Genomic DNA, 21,919 nt, shown 5'->3' with positions numbered 1-21,919 from the left:
AGGAGAACATCTGCCTCTCCCGCACTTTGTGACCTCCACTGGCTCAAAATCCCGAGCCGAATTAAATTTAAAGCCCTCTGTCACGTCTTCAAAATTAAACAAGGCATAGCCCCCAAATATCTTCAAGGCCTTATTCAGGCCTATAAGCCAAGCCGAACTGTTCGATCATCAGGGAATGGCGACTTCTCTGTTCCCAGATTCAGGCTTGCGGAGATGGGAGGCCGTTCTTTTGCCCATTTGGGTCCTAAATTTTGGAATGCCCTTCCTGTGACCCTGAAGACAGAAACCAATCTTTTTCGTTTCCGTAAGGGACTTAAAACTTGGCTTTTTCAGCAGTGATTTGTAGTTCGCTTTCAGTAAGTCAGCATGCAAGTCTTTCTTCTTTAGTCTGTCCCTGAGCGCCGGGAAACCCAATGTGGGTAGCTGCACGCTTTATAAGTTTAATAAAAAAAAAATAATAACCGTGGTGTCTTCCTGTTGTTGAACCTGCAACCATATCATTTATCAGATCTAGTCATCTCCATGAGAAAACCGTAAAACCTGTTTGCATCTTAGCTCTGGAAGGGATTTCCCTCCTTGAGGCGGAGGTTTCCTTCTACACTGGAATCACCGATGTGTATCGGTGTCCACTAGTTCTTGAGGCATATGGGTTTTTTGTAGTTGACAAATGAGATGGCCCCCCTACGGTACCCAACATTTTTGTTCTCCTTTCAGAAGATTGGGCTTAGTTCTTTACCCTTGCGCTCACTCAATAAACCGGCCATGCTTGGATAAAGTGCCCATTATCTTTGGTTGTGCATCTCTCACGCAAAAGTAGACTGTTCAAGCAGCCAAGAAGACCTTTCAGCCAACGTCAGTGAGAGCAAATGCCTTAGATTGCCATTGGGGACTGGAGAAAAGTAATTCTCTTGTTGATGCTGTTTTGGACCCAATTCTGTGTACTATCTTGTTTAATTTATGTTAGAGCTTTTGTGTACTTGATTAGTGGGGATCAATTCCCTTTGTCAAGATCTACTTTAAAGCGCTTCATCAATACTGTCACCCTTTAAAAGCTGTATTAACACAATATCCATCAAATTTATCAGTGATTTGCCTTTGTCTTAGATGTCAGTACTCTAAGGTATCCTGTATATATAACCTTTCAGAATGAGATTGGTAATTCAGAAAGTAAGAGAGCTCTAATCACTTCTGGAATAACAATAAAATCACTTACAAAGCGCATGGCTACTTCACACCGAAGTGTCCCCCCGATCAGGAGAAGCAGATCCTCCAACACAGCAAGATGGGAATAAAACATGGTCTATCAGGCTAACCCAAATAGCCAGTTTTTTTTTTCTTCTGTGGAACTGTAGTTCTGAAGAGTCCTCTCTGATTGAAAGAGGCAGGAATGTCCATCGTTTGGCTGCTAAAAAGTTAAAGTAGCATCTCCGGTCCGCACCCTTTTGACAGTGGGAACTGATGCTAGGAAAGAACCAGCAGATCTTAACCTACTAGTAGGGACATAGGGCTTGAAGAAAGTGTGCAGATAGCTGGGACCTTTGTTCCTAAGGATCTTATGGCAATAGCTTATGGCTTTGAAAGGAAGATGTTTTTCAAGCGGTAGGTTTCTTAACCCCTTGTATGCTGATGACGATACCCAGCCGTCATGCACTACGGTGCTCGTGTGCTGATGACGGCTGGGTATCGTCATGGCCCGCCCCTGTTCGTTTGTTTACCGCACAGCGGCGGAAACGGGCCAGCAGCGAAGGGGTTAAAATATAGAGGGAGTGGCCCAAGCAACCAAGGGACTGGGTACCAACACAAACGGTGAAAAGAAAATTTCCCTTGGGCTTGTGTCACTGGCAATCACCCTTGCTCATACAATATTTCATCCACACCGGTGCCAAAATAAGGGATCCCCACAGTTATAAGCACAAACACATTGCAATTGTAACTCCTAAGTTATAAGAAAATCTATTCAACTTTATTAATCAATCGATGAAAACGGTTAAAAACACAATAATAAAAATTCACATTCATAATACCCAAAGCAATCAACCATAACGTGTTCAGGTACAATAAAAGAGTACCTGAACTCTGATTAATTTCGAAAACATCCTGGGTCAATAATCCGTTGGAATCTAATCACAACGTCCGGCTAGGATCAGCGGATGACAACACAATAGTTCCTCGGATTTAATTAAAAACAAAGGCGTCTACGCGTTTCGGTGTGCTGCCTGATGTGCACCACCTTTTTCAAGACAAAAATAGTTGGTTGTCTCTTTTTCTCTCACAATATGAAAAATTCAGTTTTATCTCCAGGGTTTCACCTTTAGGACCCAATACTGTATATAAATTCTCCAAATTTCTACACCGTGTCCTGATCGTGATCCTGTGCGCGATTTCTAGAAACACTTCCTCAATTTGTTAGTCCCACAGTTTGGGTGTTTTGTCCTCCAACTGTGAACTCTCATTCATCGCATTGATGATCCTATTATTCAGTGGTTCATCGTGTTTTCTATATAGCTTAATCGGTATTAATTCAGCCCAATAATCGTATGTTGTAGGATCTACGGAAACGTGTGTTGTGCCGCCGTCCCAAATGTGCTCAGTGTTTCAGTTCCCAGATACGGTGAACCTCTTCTATGGGCGGCAATCAAAGTAACGACTCGTCCCGGATAGCAGCGGAATACATGTATTCCGCTTTGATTGGCGCCTGTAGAAGAGGTTCACCGTATCTGGGAACTGAAACACGGAGCACATTTGGGACGGCGGCACAACACACGTTTCCGTAGATCCTACAGCATAGCATTATTGGGCAGAATTAATACAGATTAAGCTATATAGCAAACGCGATGAACCACCGAATAATAGGCTCATCAATGCGATGAATGGGAGCTCACAGTTGGAGGACAAAATACCCTAACTGTTGGACTAACAAATTGAGGAAGTGTTTCTAGAAATGGCGCACAGGATCACAATCAGAAGGACACAGTGTAGCAATTTGGAGAATTTATATAAACAGTATTGGGTCCTAAAGGTGAAACCCTGGAGATAGAACTGAATTTTTAATATTGTGAGAAAAAAGAGAGAAAACCAACTACTTTTGTCTTGAAAAAAGTGGTGCACATCAGGCAGCACACCGAAATACGTTGGCACCTTTGTTTTTAATGATATCCGAGGAACTATTGTGTTTTTATCCGCTGATACTAGCCTGACGTTGTGAATGGATTCCAACGGATTAATGACCCAGGATGTTTTCGAAATGAATCACTTAATTATGTCTTTTTTTTATTGTACCTTAACACATTATGATTGATTGCTTTGGGTATTATGAATGTGAATTTTTATTATTGTTTTTAACAGTTTTTATCGATTGATAAATTTTAATATTTTCTTAACTTAGGAGTTACCATTGCAATGTGTTTGTGTTTATAACTGTGGGGATCCCTTATTTTGGCACCGGTTGGGATGGAATATTGTATGAGCAATGGTGATTGCCAGTGACACAAGCCCAAGGGAAATGTTCTTTTCACTCTCAAGCGGTAGCCACTGCAGTTTTGAAAGAGCAGATCCCAAAGAAGACCGCCTAGGGAGGTGCAGCAGCAGATGAGCTGCCGCATTTTGTACGCGCTCTAGTCTCCTCAACCGAGACTGAGTAACTCCTTGTTAAATAACATTACAATAGTCCAGCATAGAAATAATCAAGGCCTGGAATACGGTCTTTCTGGCAGTCTCGGGGAGGAATCCAAGAATCTTGCTATGGGTTTTTAGAATCCCGAACCATACATGTTTTTTGATAGTGGTACAGGTTCTTAAAATCAAATGCTCCTTTCTTGCAAATGTGTTATAGATTTTCTACATGAATCTGTAACTTATTCTCTTCATGTGTTTTATGAAACCATGTTGATTTTAAAAGCACTACCTATCTAAATTGAGTAGAATAGATGATTGTATCAGAAAGATTGTATCAGATGAATAAAACATTTGGGACCATGTCAAAGGAGATGTGTGGTTAAAATTGCCCTAGTGGATTAGGTTAAGAAAAAGCAGGTGGATGCATGTTGAAAATGCCACATCCTGTTCCGAGTCTTTTTGTAACCATGTTACCTAGGAGGGTATGGATATGTTTTCTAAAATTATAAATCTTGTTTATTGGGCAAAGTATAAAACCATACACAAGAACCTTATATCTCAAAGTGACGCTTACCTTTATACGTTGCATCTCAACAATATTAATTTGAATGGTGCATACTACTTTGTAATGTGTAAATGATGAGAAAATAAATAAGAGATGGGGACAAGGTTAGAGGAACAGAAAGAAGCCACCATTAAAATAAGATTATCACCTTAGTTTCCTCTGAACCATAGCAAGAGTTAGTTGTTTCTTCAAACAGCTTGGTTAGTAGGTTGCCAGATAGAGGTTGCATGCTCTGCCACCATTAATCCATTTTGTTCAGAAACTCTTGGTTGTATTGAGTGGTTCTGACAAAATTAGGTTAAACCAGTACCTCCAAATTGCTATATTATCTACTTGGAGGATGTTCCCTATACTTCTCTGCCTTCCCTGATCCTTCCATTGGTAGGTGGAGCACTTCATAGACCCCTCGTATGTCTTAGGCGTCCTTCAGAACTATTTTTGCCGGAACTCCAGCGTCATTGACTTGAAACTATTGCAATGGCTGTATCCCCAGGCTGTGTCACAGAGAGGTCATTGCTGAGGAAGCACAGCTTCTGAACTTGCTCTCATGTAAGTGCCTGAGCATGATCATAGCCCTGGCACACCAACATTGCCATCTGCTGCTCAGCCTTCCTACTTTAGCTTTCGTCCATGCTAGCTTCCCCTTTAGGATACCCACTATAGAGGCGACCTTCCACTCAATGTTCTTAGTAGTTACCTTTACCTCTTTCAGTAAGTCCCAGATCAGTAATTCCTCTTGCTGTCATAATGGAGACCCTCAGCATCTTCTGCCTACCTTTGTTGCTTTGTGGGAGGGAAGCGTCCGTGGGTAAACCAATCTGTCTATTGCCTGGCCTTCTTTGTTTAATTTCTTCTAAAATCCAGTCTGTCTGACTGAAGTGAGTGCCTTGTTCTCAGCTCCCAGGCAAGCACAACCAACTCCTCTGCTTTTTTCTCTTGCAGTACAAGTCTGTCTCTCCTGGTCCCAACACAGCCTCTCTTTGACATGCACTTTAGCTCAGTGAGCTCACACGTCATCAAGCGATGCCAATGAGGATGTATCCTTCTCTGTATTCGGTCTCCCAGGGGATTACCCAGCTACCTAAGAATGTGGTACTTGCTGCCAGCATGCCACAAGGCACATTGGTTTCTCTATTGTGCTCCTGCGTGATGCAGCAGAAACATATTGATATGTGGTAGTTGGCAGGAGGTGAATTCTCAAGAATGTTTGGTTGCAAGGATTATGGGTAGTCTGGACTTGACTAACCTGTGTACTACAGGTTACAATACAAAGGAATAGTTGGATCCTCCTTCCCTCACTTGTCTCCAGCTGCAGTTAACAGCTTTGATTGGGAAGCTGTCCTGAAACACAGCTTTTCCTGAGCCCAGCAAGCTCTCCTGTCTCCCCTGCCATTACCCTGTAGTTAAAGCAATTTTAAAAGCTACCAGCAATCTCAGTGGTCATATCCCATTGATCAGTTAGAAACCTAGGACTTTACTGCAAATCCAATACACATCAAGACTGGGGTGAAACTTGAATCTTAAAGTAGCCACTGCAAATTAATAATTTCAGAATCTAGCTCTAATTTCTAGCCAATCTCTAAATAAGAAAAAAGAAATGATTCTGTATTGCAATGGTTAAGAAAGTATAGGGTTCCAGCTACTTACTGTTGTAGAGCACACTCAACGGCCTTCCTAAGCTTATCTAATATGGTACGGTAGTGGGAGGATATTGAGGATGCTATAAATAATCTGCGGAGGACAAAAGAAAGAGGATTAAAAATAATTCAAGAAGATTAAAATACTTTCAAATATTTGATTTGCATCATCACTTGATGTTAGACAGAGCAAGCTTCCAGTTAAGCACTATGCCAGTAGTAAAATGGTTTAGACCTGAAGTGCAAAAATGAATAATAAACTCCCCATGTGGATGGAAGGCATCCCTTTGGTCATCTTGTCGATGAATCATTTGAAAGGATAAAATAGGATAGTGCTATTGTAAAAGGGCATGCGAGTCCTGTAAATAGTTTCTTGCCTTACGGTAAAACTTAATGGAGTCCTCCAGGCTGACGGTTGTAGTCTCAACAGCAAGTATACGCACAGCACATGAATGACACGGGCCGCTAACAACTATGTTTTGGCAGCAGTCATCTCTAAGGGTCAGAAGAGGAAACCAGTCCCTTGTGGGATTGGCCCGATTTTAATAGTGGTCAAACTCCGAGTGGCAGTAGCTTTAAAATTGTGAATACAAGACCAGGCCAGAGAAGATCATTTACAAACCTAATCCAGATGATAACAGTTATGACCGAAGCCTCCCATACCGGTTTGGTGGCGTGGGGCGGGGCGTCGGAGTAGGGGGGGCAACACTTGAAGGAAGTACAGGGATTAAGTCCATGAACTTCTGAAGACTCTGCTCTGTTATTTCACCATTAAAGTCTTGTTAGGAGCAGAAATAGATGACAGCAGTGCAGATTCTCACAGACAACACATCTGTTTTACCTGGATACAATCATGCCCTGTTTCAAAGGTCACTTTATTGTGTGTGGGGTCAGGGTAAGACTTTGCATTAATATAATCTGATATCCTATTCAAGAGAAAGTCACTAACACGGACTTGATCTGGAATCTTTACTGATAGTTTTCCCCAATACTATTCCAGCCTCTCATGTTAAACAAATGGTCCTGATTACCTGTGATGACTTGCACCAAGTTGCACGACAGCCACTGTTTTCTCATTTGAAAACTGTCACAGAGGACACTGGAAAAAATGTTTTGTGCCTGAATTGCTTATCTCACAAGAGGTCAAAATATGCCATCTGGGATTGAGGCGTCTCGACTTGGCTGTATAGCGCCCGATGTCTTAGAGTGTGGCCACTTATATTTTCTTACAAGATGTCTTGAAATGTTGGAGAAGTGCTTAGACCTACAACACTATTGTGTAGTGCAGGAAGGTGGAAACATTTGGTGGTATTTTTTGTCTTTTCATATTCATTAGATGATATAGTTGCTACATGTTTGCCAGTGTAGGACTGTACCAACAGAAGTGGTATTACATATGTTGGATATTAAGACTGTTAAGTATTAAATAGAAAAGTCAAAGGTAGTATGACGAATCCACATTTTTTTAACACAGTTGAAGAGGCGGCTGTTCCTAGATTGATTGTGAAATCAGTTCAGCTGTGTTACTGGTGAATGAAAGAAAAATGCCTCTTTGACATGCATTGAAAGTGTATCCTTTCATGATGTGGTCTTCCGCACGCCTCTTGCCACTGTATAGATGTTCATTCAAGGAGTAAACTGATGTGAAGTACACAGTGTTAAACCGTTTGTTTGCTACTACTGCCAGTTTGCTCCCTTCTCTATAGAGGAGAAATACTGCAGTACAGTTGATGCGCAGCATGTGGATAATAATGGATACATTCTACAAATTGGTTGTGTACTAGTAACAATTGTTATGTAGCTTGAGGTTTTTGTAGATGTACATGTGAGCCTTCCACCTCTCCAGTGAATGGATACAAGTACATATACCATGCACAACACAATTTTGGGGGATTCTCCTTCCTGCGTCTACAGTACTCGCCTTGTTTCAGTCGTGCATGCTCTGCTGGTCATCTGGCTTTCGTTTGGACCAAGGATCCCATCTTTTTTTTCTTCAGTTAATTTATATACATATTCATTTGTTGTCCCTCATACACATCTCATGCTATTCATGCAATTATGATCATCCATACATTCGACTGGCCACTTTGAGTTTGCAACCTAAGAGAAATAAAAACCTGCATGTAAATTGGCCATATTTTTCTTCAGCATTTTTTCACATATTTTGGTGAGTTGTAGAAACCACTGCAATTCATACAGAGGCTACACGAATTTGACATGCTCAACACACATTTATTAGATAAACTATCTAATCAATAGTTGTCATCTTACTCTTTACGTAGGGATGCCAGAAGTGTGTTGACCACAGATAATGCTGCATCACTTACTTGTTGCTTTCACCCCTAGCAGGAAGTGGGGAAAGCCTTGACTTGCAGCCTGAATCGCGTTCTAAATGAACATGATGTGCTTTATTCTCTCCTTGCGTTGCTTAGATTGGATGTGTTTAAAACTATCAACGTTTTTAGGGTGGACATCAACCAGGTCAGAGCCGTTTGATACACTGTCATATTGACCGTAAGCCCACAATGTTCTGAAATGTGCCCTTTATTTTGGATAATTCCTGATTTGCTACTGCACTCAGAGGTGTAAAAGACGTCTTGGAAAGAAGAGGTAAACGCCATGACATTTAATTGTTTTGATAAGTGCACAGCAGATGACAGTTCGACATAGAGCAAAACAGGTCGGAATCTTCAAGTAGAACGGAGAATGTATTTTGACTTTGTTGTTTACTTTGTCTCCTCCATACCATTTTGTTGCATGAGTGATTTATTTAAGTTCTGCGAATTAGTTTGAACTATCGTCCTTGAGACCATACACCTGAAGATTGCTATGCCTCTTCTTTTTTTGTTCAAGCCAAAGTCTTTGATTTGAAATGACAACATAATTTGGTGAGATGGATCCAGTCATTCAGAGAATTCATGCTGTACAGAAACGAGATTAAATTTTTTTTTCTAGACTCCTAAGGCAAAACATGAGCTTACAATGCCTTAAAGGGGTCCTAAGACCAATATAAAAGATCACACAACTCCTTTGCATAAGAGTCAGTCTACGAAAAGGAAAAACAACATGCATAAAACAATTAATGCTGATAACCATGAAAAAAATCCATCACACAATTACAAGGATTCAGAACCAAGATAGAACATTTGAGGAGGAAAAAAAAATAATTTAAAGAAATATAGCCTTTCTTTGTCACCCCAAAACTATTAGGCATAAGCAAACCCCGGATTGAATTCAGAAAAATTATAGCAGAGTAAAGTTGTGATCCCCTTCTAAAGATAAAGTTGAAGAGCAACAAAAGAGTACACAAATGTAGGTATTAGAGAACCAATATTCCCATACTGTGAAGAATATCTCAATAATGACAGTCAGGAAAGCGTATTAACTAATAGAACATTTCTGAAGCAGATTCACCATTTAAAGATATTGAACGTTGCCCTACTAAGACATCCCCACCAGATGATATTACTGTGTATCGTAGTGTGGTGAAAAGAGCAGCCGATGTCTTTGGTGCCCAATTGGAGGTTGAGCAAACAGTCCTGTTTTTTTTTATCAGAGTAAAGACATTTTCACTTGTCAATGATCTTGCAATGTTGCAGCAAGTCCCTGAAGACTTCTTAAAACTGGCTTTTTCTTTTTTTTTTAGAGAAGTAGTTCCTAGAAAAGAAGTGTTGACTGTCCACACAACCCCTAATACAATAGGTTACATGTTCATCCTGCCTTTTATCGGCGTAGCCAGGAAAAGAGCCCAGCCAGATAGTGATAGTAAACGTTTGGAAGCAGGAAAATGGAGTCAGCAGCCGCCTACATTGGATTGTAGGAAACTCGAATGCCTTGCTTGACAGATCCACTCTCCAACAGTGCAAATATATGGACGATGTGCTTCAACAGCTTTCTGGACAATAAGAGTACTTAAAATGGCAAAGTCAATAGAATAACTGCAAATACGTGTTTAAAGTTCCCTTTAGATGCAGGTGATACAACAGACAGGCAGATGTCAAGAGGATGCTATACAAAAACATTCCTGCTCCAAAGTTTAGCTTTCGAAAGTAAAGTTCTTGCAAATATTGACACCTGAGGCAAATGTGAAGCAAAAAAAGGATACTGTAAAGATAATGTCGGTTTGCAAATTAGGTCTGTATTTTGAAGAGGTAAAAAGTGGGCTCCATAGATTAGCTCATAGTACAATGTCTCAAACATCCCATGTCTTCAAAGACCACTCTCGGTGGCAGCAAAACAACAATTTTGATTGTGATGCACAAGATGAAAGGACTACTCCATAGAGATGGCACCCTTCTCAGTAAATTACTCTATTGCTACTCCAGCACATGTAACACTAGTGGGGCTGAATCAAGAACTACCTGCACACGTGGCAGTACTTTCAATGAAATATTTTAACAAAATAGTTCAAAATACTTGAGCTAGAGGTCGGGAACTTTGTTTAAATGCTGCAATAGAAGAGGTACTATACTCCATGAAAGAAATGTGGAAGGGCACTCAGAATTTCTCAATTCTATTCCAAAACAGGATTTGACTTTAAGACAATATTAGATATAAAGTTGGTAAACAAGTTTATCAAGCACTAACGTTTCTACAACAAGTCTCACTGCAACTGGAAAAAAAAGTTACTTTGTCATCTTAGACCTGAGAGATGTTTACATCTATGTATCAATTCACTCTGCTCATCGGAAATATCTCGAGTTCATAATAAAGATTCTTATTACCAAATAAAGGTTTTGCCTTTTGAATAATGTGTGCACTATGGACCTTTAGAAAGACACTGCTGCTGGTGGCAGCAGTACATCCCAGGCGGTGGAGGATTCACAAGTACCATTATTTGGATGACTGACTGGCCAGGGCAAGTTTGTTCCAACCATGTCAACATAACCTGCTGTTGCTAGTAGGCTTAAATACGCATTGGGATCACAGTAAGCATGAAAGTCATCGATAATTTCGCAGAACGTTGTGGAGGCAATAATCAACGCAGAATTAACATTGATGTATCCCATTCCGAGGAGAATATTTGTCCTGCAGAAACAAACTTGCCTATACCAGACATCTCAGTCTGATAGTAATGCAGTTATGGGAGTGATAGCCTCTTGTATTCATTTGATAGTAAATACAAGGTCTCTCCTGCGACCAATTGAAGAAAAGATAGTCAGTGTTCTCTAGTGAATGGAGACTGGGAAGATTTACTGGTTATAGTAAACAAGGTACAGAGGAGTTCCAATGCTGGAACAATGAAAATGTTTGAAAGGACAAATTATTCAAAACACCTAGCCCAATTGCCATCATTACACTAGAATTGTCACATGTAGGTTGGGCAGCACACTTTTACAATCTAAAAGTCAGTGGTCAGAACAAGATTACAAATATGTAATCTACCTGGAATGAAAAGTATTTCTAACACTAAAGGCCTTTTAAAGTAAACTTTAAGGCCAAGCAATTCAAATACGAACAGATAATTCAACCGTGTTCTACCTAAACAAGCAAGGAAGGGCAAACTCGTATCCTCTGTAAAGATTAGCTCAACATATTTTGCAGTATGTTAATGCAGAATCTATGGGAAGTAAAATAGGAATTTGTAAACTAAATATTTACTAAATGGGTAACACCAAGTATAGATCTATATGCCCCATAAGAGAATGCAAAATACCAAGATTTTGCATCCAGGCACTTCCAACCAATGCCCAGGAGAAAACTTTTTTTTATAAGTTTGTGCCTTTGAGTAGCACCCATGTGGGCATGGCAAAGATGGTTCGCTCAGTTTATAAAACACAATATGATGTCACTAGTGAAGTCTGTATTGACAATGCAAAAGGCAGAGTAATATGTCCATATCCCCAGACTCTACAGTTAGAAACATGGTGCTTGAAGCTTAAGAGAGTCAGCAGTTAGATATTTGACAGAAATGTATGCAAGTCACCAAAAGAAACAAGGACACCATCAACTAGACATGTCATGAAGCAAAATGGTGCAGAATCTTAAATCGGTGTGCAAAAATAATTTTTTAGGGGAAAGAAAACAGATCAAATAGTGTTATTGAACTATCTTGTTTATTTAGCAGAATGCGGCCTAAGTTCTACTCCTTTATGTGTGCATTTGTCAGGCATTGCAACATACACGAGGAATAAATCAAACACAAATATGTTCAGTACCAGTCACAAAAAGATTCCAAAAGGGAGCTAAGAGGCTATATCTTCCGCATTCGGTACCAAACCCCTCAGTGGAATTTAAACTTGGTACAAGGAGCACTATTGAAAACACCCTTTGAACTAATGCTTACAATAGACTTCGTCCTTTATCTAAAAATAACCTTTTTAAAATAACTTAATAAGAGTAAGTGAATTGCAAGTATTGCCAATAAATAAAAGCTATTTCCATGTTTTCAAAAATATAGGTGATCATGAGAACATACCCACGGGTATATTCCTGATGGTGTCGCACCTTTAAGTGAACCATTTTATTCAGCAGCCTGACTTTTCCAAGCACTTAAGAACACGGCAAAAAAACGTATTGCGTTCATTAGACGTTAGAACAGCAATTATTTATTGTTAAACAAAGAATAATGGGAAATTACTTATTCACGCTTCGCAAACTTCAGGCATACATGTTCCAGAAGAGAGAATAGTTAGATGGATTATGCATATTACATGGTTGTTGGATACCTTTACAAAACCTTATGTAGGTATTGAGACAAAAATGTAGGAGTACGTCAGACTGCTCAAACATTCAGTTACTAATGGTCTTCCTTCAAACCGGTCTCCATGATGTGAACTTTGTATGCCACGGATAAATCTAGAGGCGGATTCATTCTGCAAGAGAACTCAGTGACCCCACCTCCTTCCCAGGGACGAGAAAATAAAATGGAAAATGCAGGGTACGCATTGGAGCATTTTGGGCTCACAGTTGACATCATAGTGTGCAATATGGCTCTGCTTTGGTTGACTCCAACCCGAAAACCTTTTATAATTTTCAACACTTCAGGACTCAATCACAAGACGGTGGTATAATAAGCAAAGTGCATCGAGGAGTGTTTCAAGCTGGAAAACCTTGTTTCGGGTAAGTAACTGGTTTCTTAAGAAGCAGGGTTATTGAGATGGCTCACGTTAATGACAAAATGCTCATCTTGGCCAGCCACCCTTGACTTCAAAAGAACTTCCTCAGTTATCTGCTTTATTTTGAAAATCTTCAACCGAATCATGCTTCAAAAAGTAGTTAACGTCCCGTCACATTAGTTTAGTTACCTCTTGTCTTTTCACGTGTCCATTGGCCAATAAGGAAATGGTTGTTGAGTGAATTGAGCTCGAGCCCTCGTGATGTCTCAACGAAAAAAAAGTTGAAGGCAGCATTAGGTCAGATGTGATTGCTGATATGGTAACCTTTATTGTTTCCATCCATTAATGTTTCATATGTGCCCAAAGAGAAACTTTACATTTAAATCAGTGCAATACTTTTTTCTTTTTAAGTAGAGCCATTGTTTTTGCATGTTTGCTTCCATTTGTCAGTAGTGGGAACTATTATTTATAACCTCAAGTCCTAGACTGTACAAGAGAGCTGTATGTATATGAAATACAAAGCAAAAATATACCCCAAAACACATTTATTTCTAATTACTTCCGATGCCAAGGCTTTTGCACTACGCAACGTTTCATCACAAGGTCCATGCATTGTTGAATGATTCCAATGAAGGAATTTAAAATTAAAAAAAAAATAGTCATAATGGTTAGAACAGTATGCATGCCAATCCCTAAAAAAGAATATGCTGAGCAATTACTTTAACTCCGTTTACAAAATGTCAAGATCATATTCCAAGTCACTATAATGAGGTCTGCTTTAAAAAAAATAAAATTTAATGGGTGGCTTCGGTATTATTGTTATAGGTATTTTGGCATCAGTGATGTGACTTGGAGATTCAGCATGGGCACCACGCTCACCTAGTGCCCCATCATAAAGTGGTCAGGTAGCGAATAGACATAATCCTATTCCCCAGTTAGTAGTGATCTTAATTGATAGTGTGTGTGTGTATATATATATATATATATATTCTCAAAAAATCCTCTCAAAACTCCAAAATGAGAGAGAGAAGGCACTCGAAGTCAGGGGATTTAAAACCATTTAATTGATCAAACTCCCCCAAAAACAGGAACACACGAGACGCATTTCGGCAGTAACACTACCTTTATCAATCTAAACGTGGGCCATATTGTTTCTCCTTTTAAACTTAAAAAGCTATAGACATAAACAACATACTTTGCTAGTAGCAGCTTGAATAGTGTACTGTGTGAGGAGACTTAAAACATTTATGTATTTACTAAAAACACATTTTTGCAGTGTGAATCTTTTCTGGATTCACATGCTGTGCATTATTCCGCCATCTACTGGTTGAGTCTGAAATTGTTGTATTTGTCCTTTTTAAGGTCTCGCCTAGCGTCGCATTGCATGCGCTGCTCGCTTGCGAGATCTATTGTCGTCGGTTTGCTGTTGGAAGTGGGGTTGTGACCGCCTTGTCTCCCTTATGGCCTGCCCATCCGGACTGGACTCGTCCTAATACCATTTCAACACAAAATACTTATGCTTGCCAGTAAAGCTGTTTGAATTGTGGTTTTTACGCTTGTTACGAAACACTTAGTCTTGCCAGTAAAGCTGTCTTGACTTGTAATTTTTACGCTTGTTTGCAGCAGTTTAAACGTTTCCCTGTTCTTTCTGAAGTCTTAAACGATGTTCGTTTCTCTCTTAGTTGCACAATTTCTTGCCTTATTTAAACTATGAGAATAATTTATCTACCGAGACCATGCATCTTTTCCCGGAGCTTAAAACTCATATTATTGATAGTAGCTGCAATACTTGGTGCATTGGATTCATGTTTTTTTTTCTGCAGTTTGTACTGTAGCTTTAGTATAATCTTAATTTTTCATAGTGATTGCTCTGTGCTGGATACCGAACTAAGCCTGTTTTGCATGTTATTTACAACGGGAAGTTGGTATGTGAGATTATTGAAAAACATAAGGCGACTTTTCCAACAAAATGGTATTATTTTTTGAGACCAGTTCTTAGACTGATTAGTGAGGTGTAAGACAACCCTTTTGATAATGCACTTAGTCTTTGCTCATGTCTTCTGTTCACGGCCTCTCTTCTGACTTTTGGGTTATTGCCGTGTCCCAGATATTACGTCTAATATTGAAAATTACTGCCTAAACGGGACAACATAATGTTTACTTGCTTTGAGCCCCCTCTTGTGGCACAGTTTTGTCAATGCATCGGAGCTAAAGTTACAATTTTTACGAGGTGCACTGCGTATGTGTGTGTGTGGGGGGGCAGGATCTAGATGAGGGTGTTCTGCTTGCAAAGCTGGAATATGGCTCACTGCTTCTACCTGTTAACATAGATAAGGAAATTGTACAAGTAACTGTTACTTAAATACAATTATAAAAAAAAGTAACGTTTTTGCCTCAATATTTTCGTCATTGCTAATTTTTTCAGTAATTTTTTTGGGAGTTTTTGTTCCTTTCTTTACAATTGGCATCTGCACGTGCCTTTTACACATTCCAAAAGTTAAAACCAAATTTAGCAGTATGGCAAATTATTACAGGTTCGATAGAAAGGCACAGAGAATTGTAAGGGGCGTTAAAATGCGAGATTAGGATGAATCATTACATGAAGATATGAGATTAGAGAGGGCGTGAGGATTTGGGAAAATATTGCTGGTAGAATCTATTTTGGTAAAACTGTGTGCCAACACTATAAAGCCAAGCTCTGTGTTTGTTTTGTTATCCTAAGGAGAGGGACTGAGAAATAATCGGGGCGTTGAGGGTCAGTTTTACAGGCGGAGGCTTTCCACATCAAGGTCATGCGTCCTAAGAGATTAGGAGCCTGGTCTTGTTATAGCCAATAGAAACGCAATCATGTTTTTCAAACCATTTGGGAATGTGTGTATTTTTTTATCATCTTGAACTTCAGTTGCCAAACCAGGACCTAAGCGACACCATCTTTTGTAGCATTCTGTAGTTTAATGTCCTCTGTCCTCTGGCATTTATGTGAATGTATTGTCCCTTTGGTCTACAACCATAGATCTTCGCTTACTGTCAGCCCCACTACTGGTGTCTCCCTGGTGTTTTTTAAAGTTTTTTTGCGTGAGTGATTGGTTAACGAGCTATGGTTACCTCTTTTCTGGGTGCTTCAGTTTTACATTTTCACATGAATTGTGCCAGGGTGGGTCGGTACACTTCTTTGCCCTTCATATCATTGTGGAGGCCCAAGAGCTTGCCTTGGAAGAAAGTCCTGATGCTTCAATCTTCAGTGTGTTTACTGTGATTGATGCGATCACTGGCAGTTGAGGGTGGACTCCTTTTGAAGATGGATTCTCCTTGACCTTTTCTTGTTCTCAGTGATGTAAACGGAGTCACCACCGTCTGCTTTCAGCTGCTGCCTCTCATAGATGCCAGGCCTAGGCCAGTGCTTGCATTAGTTAGGTCCCTATTTTATTTTATTTTTTTAAAGCTTTTTCTCCAATCTTAACTCTTCGTGAAGTCACTCTGTGGACTCCCTTTTTTAAGGTTACAACCTACGCCGTGACATGTTAACACCCGTGGAAAGTAAAATAAGGCATAAATAAAAGGCATTGTCGTGTACAATGTCAATAGCTCAAACTCTTGCAAATGCAAGACCTATTTTTCCGTTTGTTGGTTGGCGTAGACATACCACCATTTGATGTTCTTCTGTGACGTCGAAGTGCTTCTTCTGGAAGCTCCCACCTTTGATCTCCATCTTCAGATTCTTTTTTTCCACTGTTTGCTCTGGATTGATTCGGAAGGAACTACTGATATTTGGAGAGAAGAATCGACGAAAACTAAGGAATAAACTTCAAAAACAAACCGTACGAGGATTCGCCGTACCGGACTTCGAATCAAGGTGCCAGAGTATGCCGAAAGCTGAAAAGAACAACCTTTGTCGACGAATAGACAACACGCATACAGGGGACAAGACACCGTTCAAGTTCTGCCAAAAGTTTCACCACAAGTATGCCCAAAATGACCAACATCCTGTCTGCAACCTTAGCGTACTGCTGGATCACCGAACTGAAGATTGCAACGCATGTTCGGCTTTCACCTTAAAGACTTTGAGGGTAAGAGAGAGTCAGAGAAGAGCCAACTACAACAGGCAGGACAGGGCACCGCGGCGTTGCTACGAGACCTAGGACTGTCCATCGAAGAAAAGGACAGTGTCACTGAAGGTCCTGAGATCAATGCAGACATAGTCGTCCAGGTCGTAGATGTGGAAAAGAAGATGTCGAGAGAGGTAAGAGAACCGTCGACCTCAAAAAAACTAGACGAGTCCCGAAAAACTGATTTAAGGGCCTCGAAAGGAGTCTTAGCGTAGAAGCACTTGATGTCCGCAGTTGCGTCTAGAGAGAAACACTCCGTTGGATCCATAGACAAGGACTCAGTAACGGCAAAAAACCTCGAAAGATCCAAGATGTCAAAAGATGGTCAAGGAAAGGATGCCTTGATGTTGAAATAAGAGAGGTCAATACAGACTTCGACTGCCGTGAGGGCGCTGCCGACCGCGAAGAGAAAGGCAAAATGTCTCGATGCCGAAATTCACGCTTCCGAGATAGAGAAGAAAAAGAAGAGGCTAGAAGCAGAAATGGTGAATATTTTGCAAAGAAAGGTAGTTTGACGATAGCTTGAAGCAATTCAAGATACTGCTGAAAACTTCAACAGAAGTAGCAAAAAGCATTGAGGAATTACAGCTTCCAACGACACCCGAACCGCACGAAGAGCAAGAAGAAGAATTCTTTTTTGGAGAAGAAGAACAGACTTATGTGGGCTCGGAAACCTTGGTGGTTCAAGAGCTACAATGGCAAGATCTCGATGCCGACTCCCCAGAAGAGGTTGTTGATACGCATCCTTCGAGGCCTTCACCTCTAGACGACATTGGTATGTACAACCAAGTCATCAAAATGGCCGCAGATACATATGAGTACAACTTGCGGAAGAAAAACCACAATCATGTTTTCTACTCAAACTTTGATGCCTACACAATCAAGGAACCAATTCCTCCATCTACTGCCAAGTGCACTGGATCAGGGAAAAGAGGCCTTTAAGGCGCCTGCCACATGGTAGTCACACCAAGAGGAGAGAAAAAATAAACACTCCTCCAAAGACCCTATTTACATCAAGGGGTCAGTGGCAGCTGACTCCATTATAACGACCAGGAAAAGGGCTAATGTACGAACCACCACAGGTCCACCACCAGACAAAGAAAGCAAGAGGATGGACTTTATGGGGAGAAAGGTCGAGAGAAGTGCAGCAAATCGATGGCACATAGCAAATCCAAATGCATTGCTTAAAAGACATGCATACCAACACTGGGAGGAGGTAGGAGAGCTACTAAAGCACTTACCAGAACAATTCCAAAAAAGAGCAAGCCACTTAGAGGAAGGAAAGAATATTGCAAATACATGCTTAAAATCTGCACTAGATGCCGCAGAAACATCAAGCAGGCAGAGATGATCGGCATCACTGAAAGAAGGCACGCATGGCTGGGAATCTCAGGTTTCAAACCAGAGGTGCAGAACAGTATACTGAACTCACCGTTCAATGGAGAACAGCTGTTTGGAAGCATAGTGGACAACAAGCTAAACCAAATAAAAAAGAACAGTGAAACAGCAAGATCTATGGGCACTCTACAATTCAGAAGCATGCGTAGGGGCACCCCCTCAAGGAGACCAGCAGCCAGGGGTAACCATCACCCTACAACCGTGCATCAGTCATATCAGCATGGTTACTATGGGGTAAACCAAGGACAACAACAAGGGCAACAACAAAATTGGCAATACCAGCAAGGAAGAAAATCCTATTGTAGACTCTCCCAGGGAAGAGGCCTTCCACAAAGATGGGAAGGACCAACAACAAAGTGACTGCATTCCAGCAGTACACAATAGAACAACAACATCAAATAAACAAACAGTTCCTCCACCATACATAGTACACCAGTAGTAGGCAGGTTAAAGTACTTCCTCCACAAATGGAGAGAGATCATTTCAGACAAATGGGTCTTAAACATAATACAGTACGGTTACTGCATGGAGCTAATCAAACAACCTCCAAACAAAGGCCCAAAAAGGAAAATACATTCAAGGAGAGAAGTTACTCAGCTACTACAAGACATGCAAGAATTACAAGCCAAAGAAGCAATAGTGCAGGTACCACACAAGGAAAGAAACAAAGGAAATTACTCCACGCACTTCCTAGTTCCAAAGATAGACGGAACGCTGTGCCCAATATTAGAACTAAGATTTCTCAACAAATTCATAAAGACTCAAAGGTTCAAAAAGACAACACTGCAAGAGGTGATTCCTCATTTGCAAAACATGGACTACATGGCAACCATATACTTAAAAGATGCCTATTTACACATTCCCATGAACAAGAAACACAAGAGATTATTACGATTTGTAGTCTTTGCAACACACTACCTGTTCAAAGTGCTAGCATTCGGTCTAAAGTCAGCACCAAGAGTGTTCACAAAGTGCCTAGCAGCAGTGGCTACGCATTTAAGAAGACCAGGAATCCATGTATACCCATACTTAGACGAGTGGTTGGTAAGAGCAAGCTCGTACAGACTCTGCAACAAGTAATAGAGACACTAGTTCAGCTTGGATTTTCCCTATACTGGGACAAATCTTCCCCAGAACAAGAGAAAGTGTTCTTAGGAGCAAGAATAGAAGCAATACTGGAGAAGGTGTTCCCAAGTGAGAAGAGGATATTCGCCCTACTGAAGAAGACACAGCTATACCAGAAGGAGCAAGCTCTGACAGGACAGTGGGGAAGCTGCTAGGAATGATGGCTTCATGCATTCTTTTGATTCCCAACATTCGCCGACACACGAGACCATTCCAGGAATGGCTTTAAACAATGGTCACAAGCAATAGGGAGCTGGGAAGATCTAGTGGATGTCACGCAAACAGTTCAGGAACTAGCATGGTGGAACCAAACAAACATATCACAAGGGAGACCTTTCACACAACCAACTCCAACAGTGACCATAATGACAGATACTTCACAGATAGGATTGGGAGTGCACATGAACAGTAAGAGGATTGTGGACACAGTAGGATGCTCTACAACAAATCAATATCCTAGAGTTAACCACAATGTTCCAAGCCTTAAAAGCCTTTCAAAAAGAACTCTACGGAAAGACAGTTCTGATACAAATAGACAACACAACCACCATGTTTTACATAAACCAGAAAGGAGGAACACAATCACGTGCACTCTCGACGCTGGCTCAGCAACTCTGGATGTGGGCAATCCCATGAAACAAAAACATAATAGCAATGCACCTGCCAGGAAAGTACAATGTAGAAGCAGACAGGCATCCTCATTCCATGAGTGGGAGTTGAACCAAATAGAACTCCTCAAGATTTTTCACAAATGGGGAATGCCAAAAGTCCACCTCTTTGCAACACCCCACAATCCAAAATACCAACGCTTCGCATCCAGGCAACTTTGCAACCAGTCCCTGGGGAATGCGCTATGGATAGACTGGTCAGGGATATTTGCTTATGCTTTTCCCCTGATACCACTTCTCCACAGAGTAATCAACAAATGCAAAAGCAGCCACATGACAATGATTCTCATTGCCCCACAATGGGCAAGACCGATGTGGGTCTCAGATGTTATGGAGATATCTCAAGGATCAATTCATAAATTGCCACAAAGATAAGACCTACTAATGATGCAAGAGGGAACAGTACTTCACCCAGAGCCCAAGAGCCTGAGCCTTGCAGCATGGCTCCTGAGGCCATAGAATTTGCACACCTAAAACTACCAGAAAGCACAATGGCAGTTCTGCAAGAGGCAAGGAAGCAACAGGAAGAAAATGTTATACGGCAACATGGAAAAGATACACTCAATGGTCCAAGAAGATCACAAATGAAAAAACAGTTCTGAAGTACGTATCACATCTACTGCATAACACACTAACCTGTACATCACTAAAGGTTCACTTAGCAGCAATTGTAGAATATTCAAGAGGACGAACCGGGAAGAGTTTATTCACTTCTCACGTGGTCAAGAGGTTCCTAGAAGGGGCAAAAAGAATCGCACCGCCAAAAACAGTGCCTGCACCCACATGGAACCTTAATATAATACTCGCTCAGCTGATTAAAGCACTATTTGAGCCACTACACGACGTAACGCCACAGATGCATACACTGAAGATGGTCGTTTTAGTAGCAATAACATCACTACATAGAGTTAGTGAACTGCAGGCACTAACACTGCAGGAACCCTACTTCCAAATACATAACCGAATCGTCATGAGAACTGAGCCACATTTCATGCCAAAGGTGGTATCAAAATTCCACTTAAACCAAGCCAAAAAAATACCAAGTTTCTTCCAAAATCCAAAAACTCAGGCAGAGAAAGCATTGCATACTCTTGATGCTAGAAGAGCAGTTATGCATTACATTGAAAAGACAAAAGAGTACAGAAAAACAAAGCAATTCTTTTTATCTTTTGAAAACAGTTTTCTGGGATGGCCAGTAACCAAGAACCCAATTGCAAGATGGATTGCACAAGCTATACAGTTATACTACAAACAAGCAGAGCAAGCGTTACATGGAGCCCCTTGGGCTCACTCAACAAGAAAGAAAGGCGGAAAAGGTATTTTTTACCCGTTGGTGTAGTTTTGCAGCTTGAAGAATTTTCTGGATACACTAGTGAACCACCCTCCACCACCAAGAAAGATGAGACAAGAGGGAACAGAAAAAAAAGAATCTGAAGATGGCGACCAAAGGTGGGAGCTTCCGGAGGAAGCACATCGACGTCACAGAAGGACACCAAATGATGGTATGTCGAAGCCTACCAATAAACGGAAAAAAAAAACATAAGGACAAATACAACCATTCCGGACCCAACCACTAGATGGCAGAATAATGCTCAGCATGTGAATCCAGAAAATCTTTAACGCTGCAAAACTACTCCAACAGGTCAGAAACTCTACGTTTTCAACATTATGCACACAATCTTTTCTTGAATAGATTAATTAAAGGATAATGTATGGCTAGTAGCACTAAGCACTATTCCTGTAAACA

The 21,919-nt window shown here is 40.7% G+C and overlaps 1 protein-coding gene across 2 annotated transcripts in view; it reads left to right on the top strand.

Annotated features, from left to right (window-relative positions):
- The window catches only part of FIP1L1 (factor interacting with PAPOLA and CPSF1), a 604,847-nt gene that overhangs the window by 341,295 nt on the left and 241,633 nt on the right, over positions 1 to 21,919 (top strand). The gene's annotated exons all lie outside the window — the stretch shown is intronic.

This window comes from Lissotriton vulgaris, chromosome 3_1 (assembly GCF_964263255.1).
Source record: "Lissotriton vulgaris chromosome 3_1, aLisVul1.2, whole genome shotgun sequence".
Classification (NCBI taxonomy): Eukaryota; Metazoa; Chordata; class Amphibia; order Caudata; family Salamandridae; genus Lissotriton; species Lissotriton vulgaris.
This window is presented reverse-complemented; position numbering and strand designations above follow the sequence as displayed.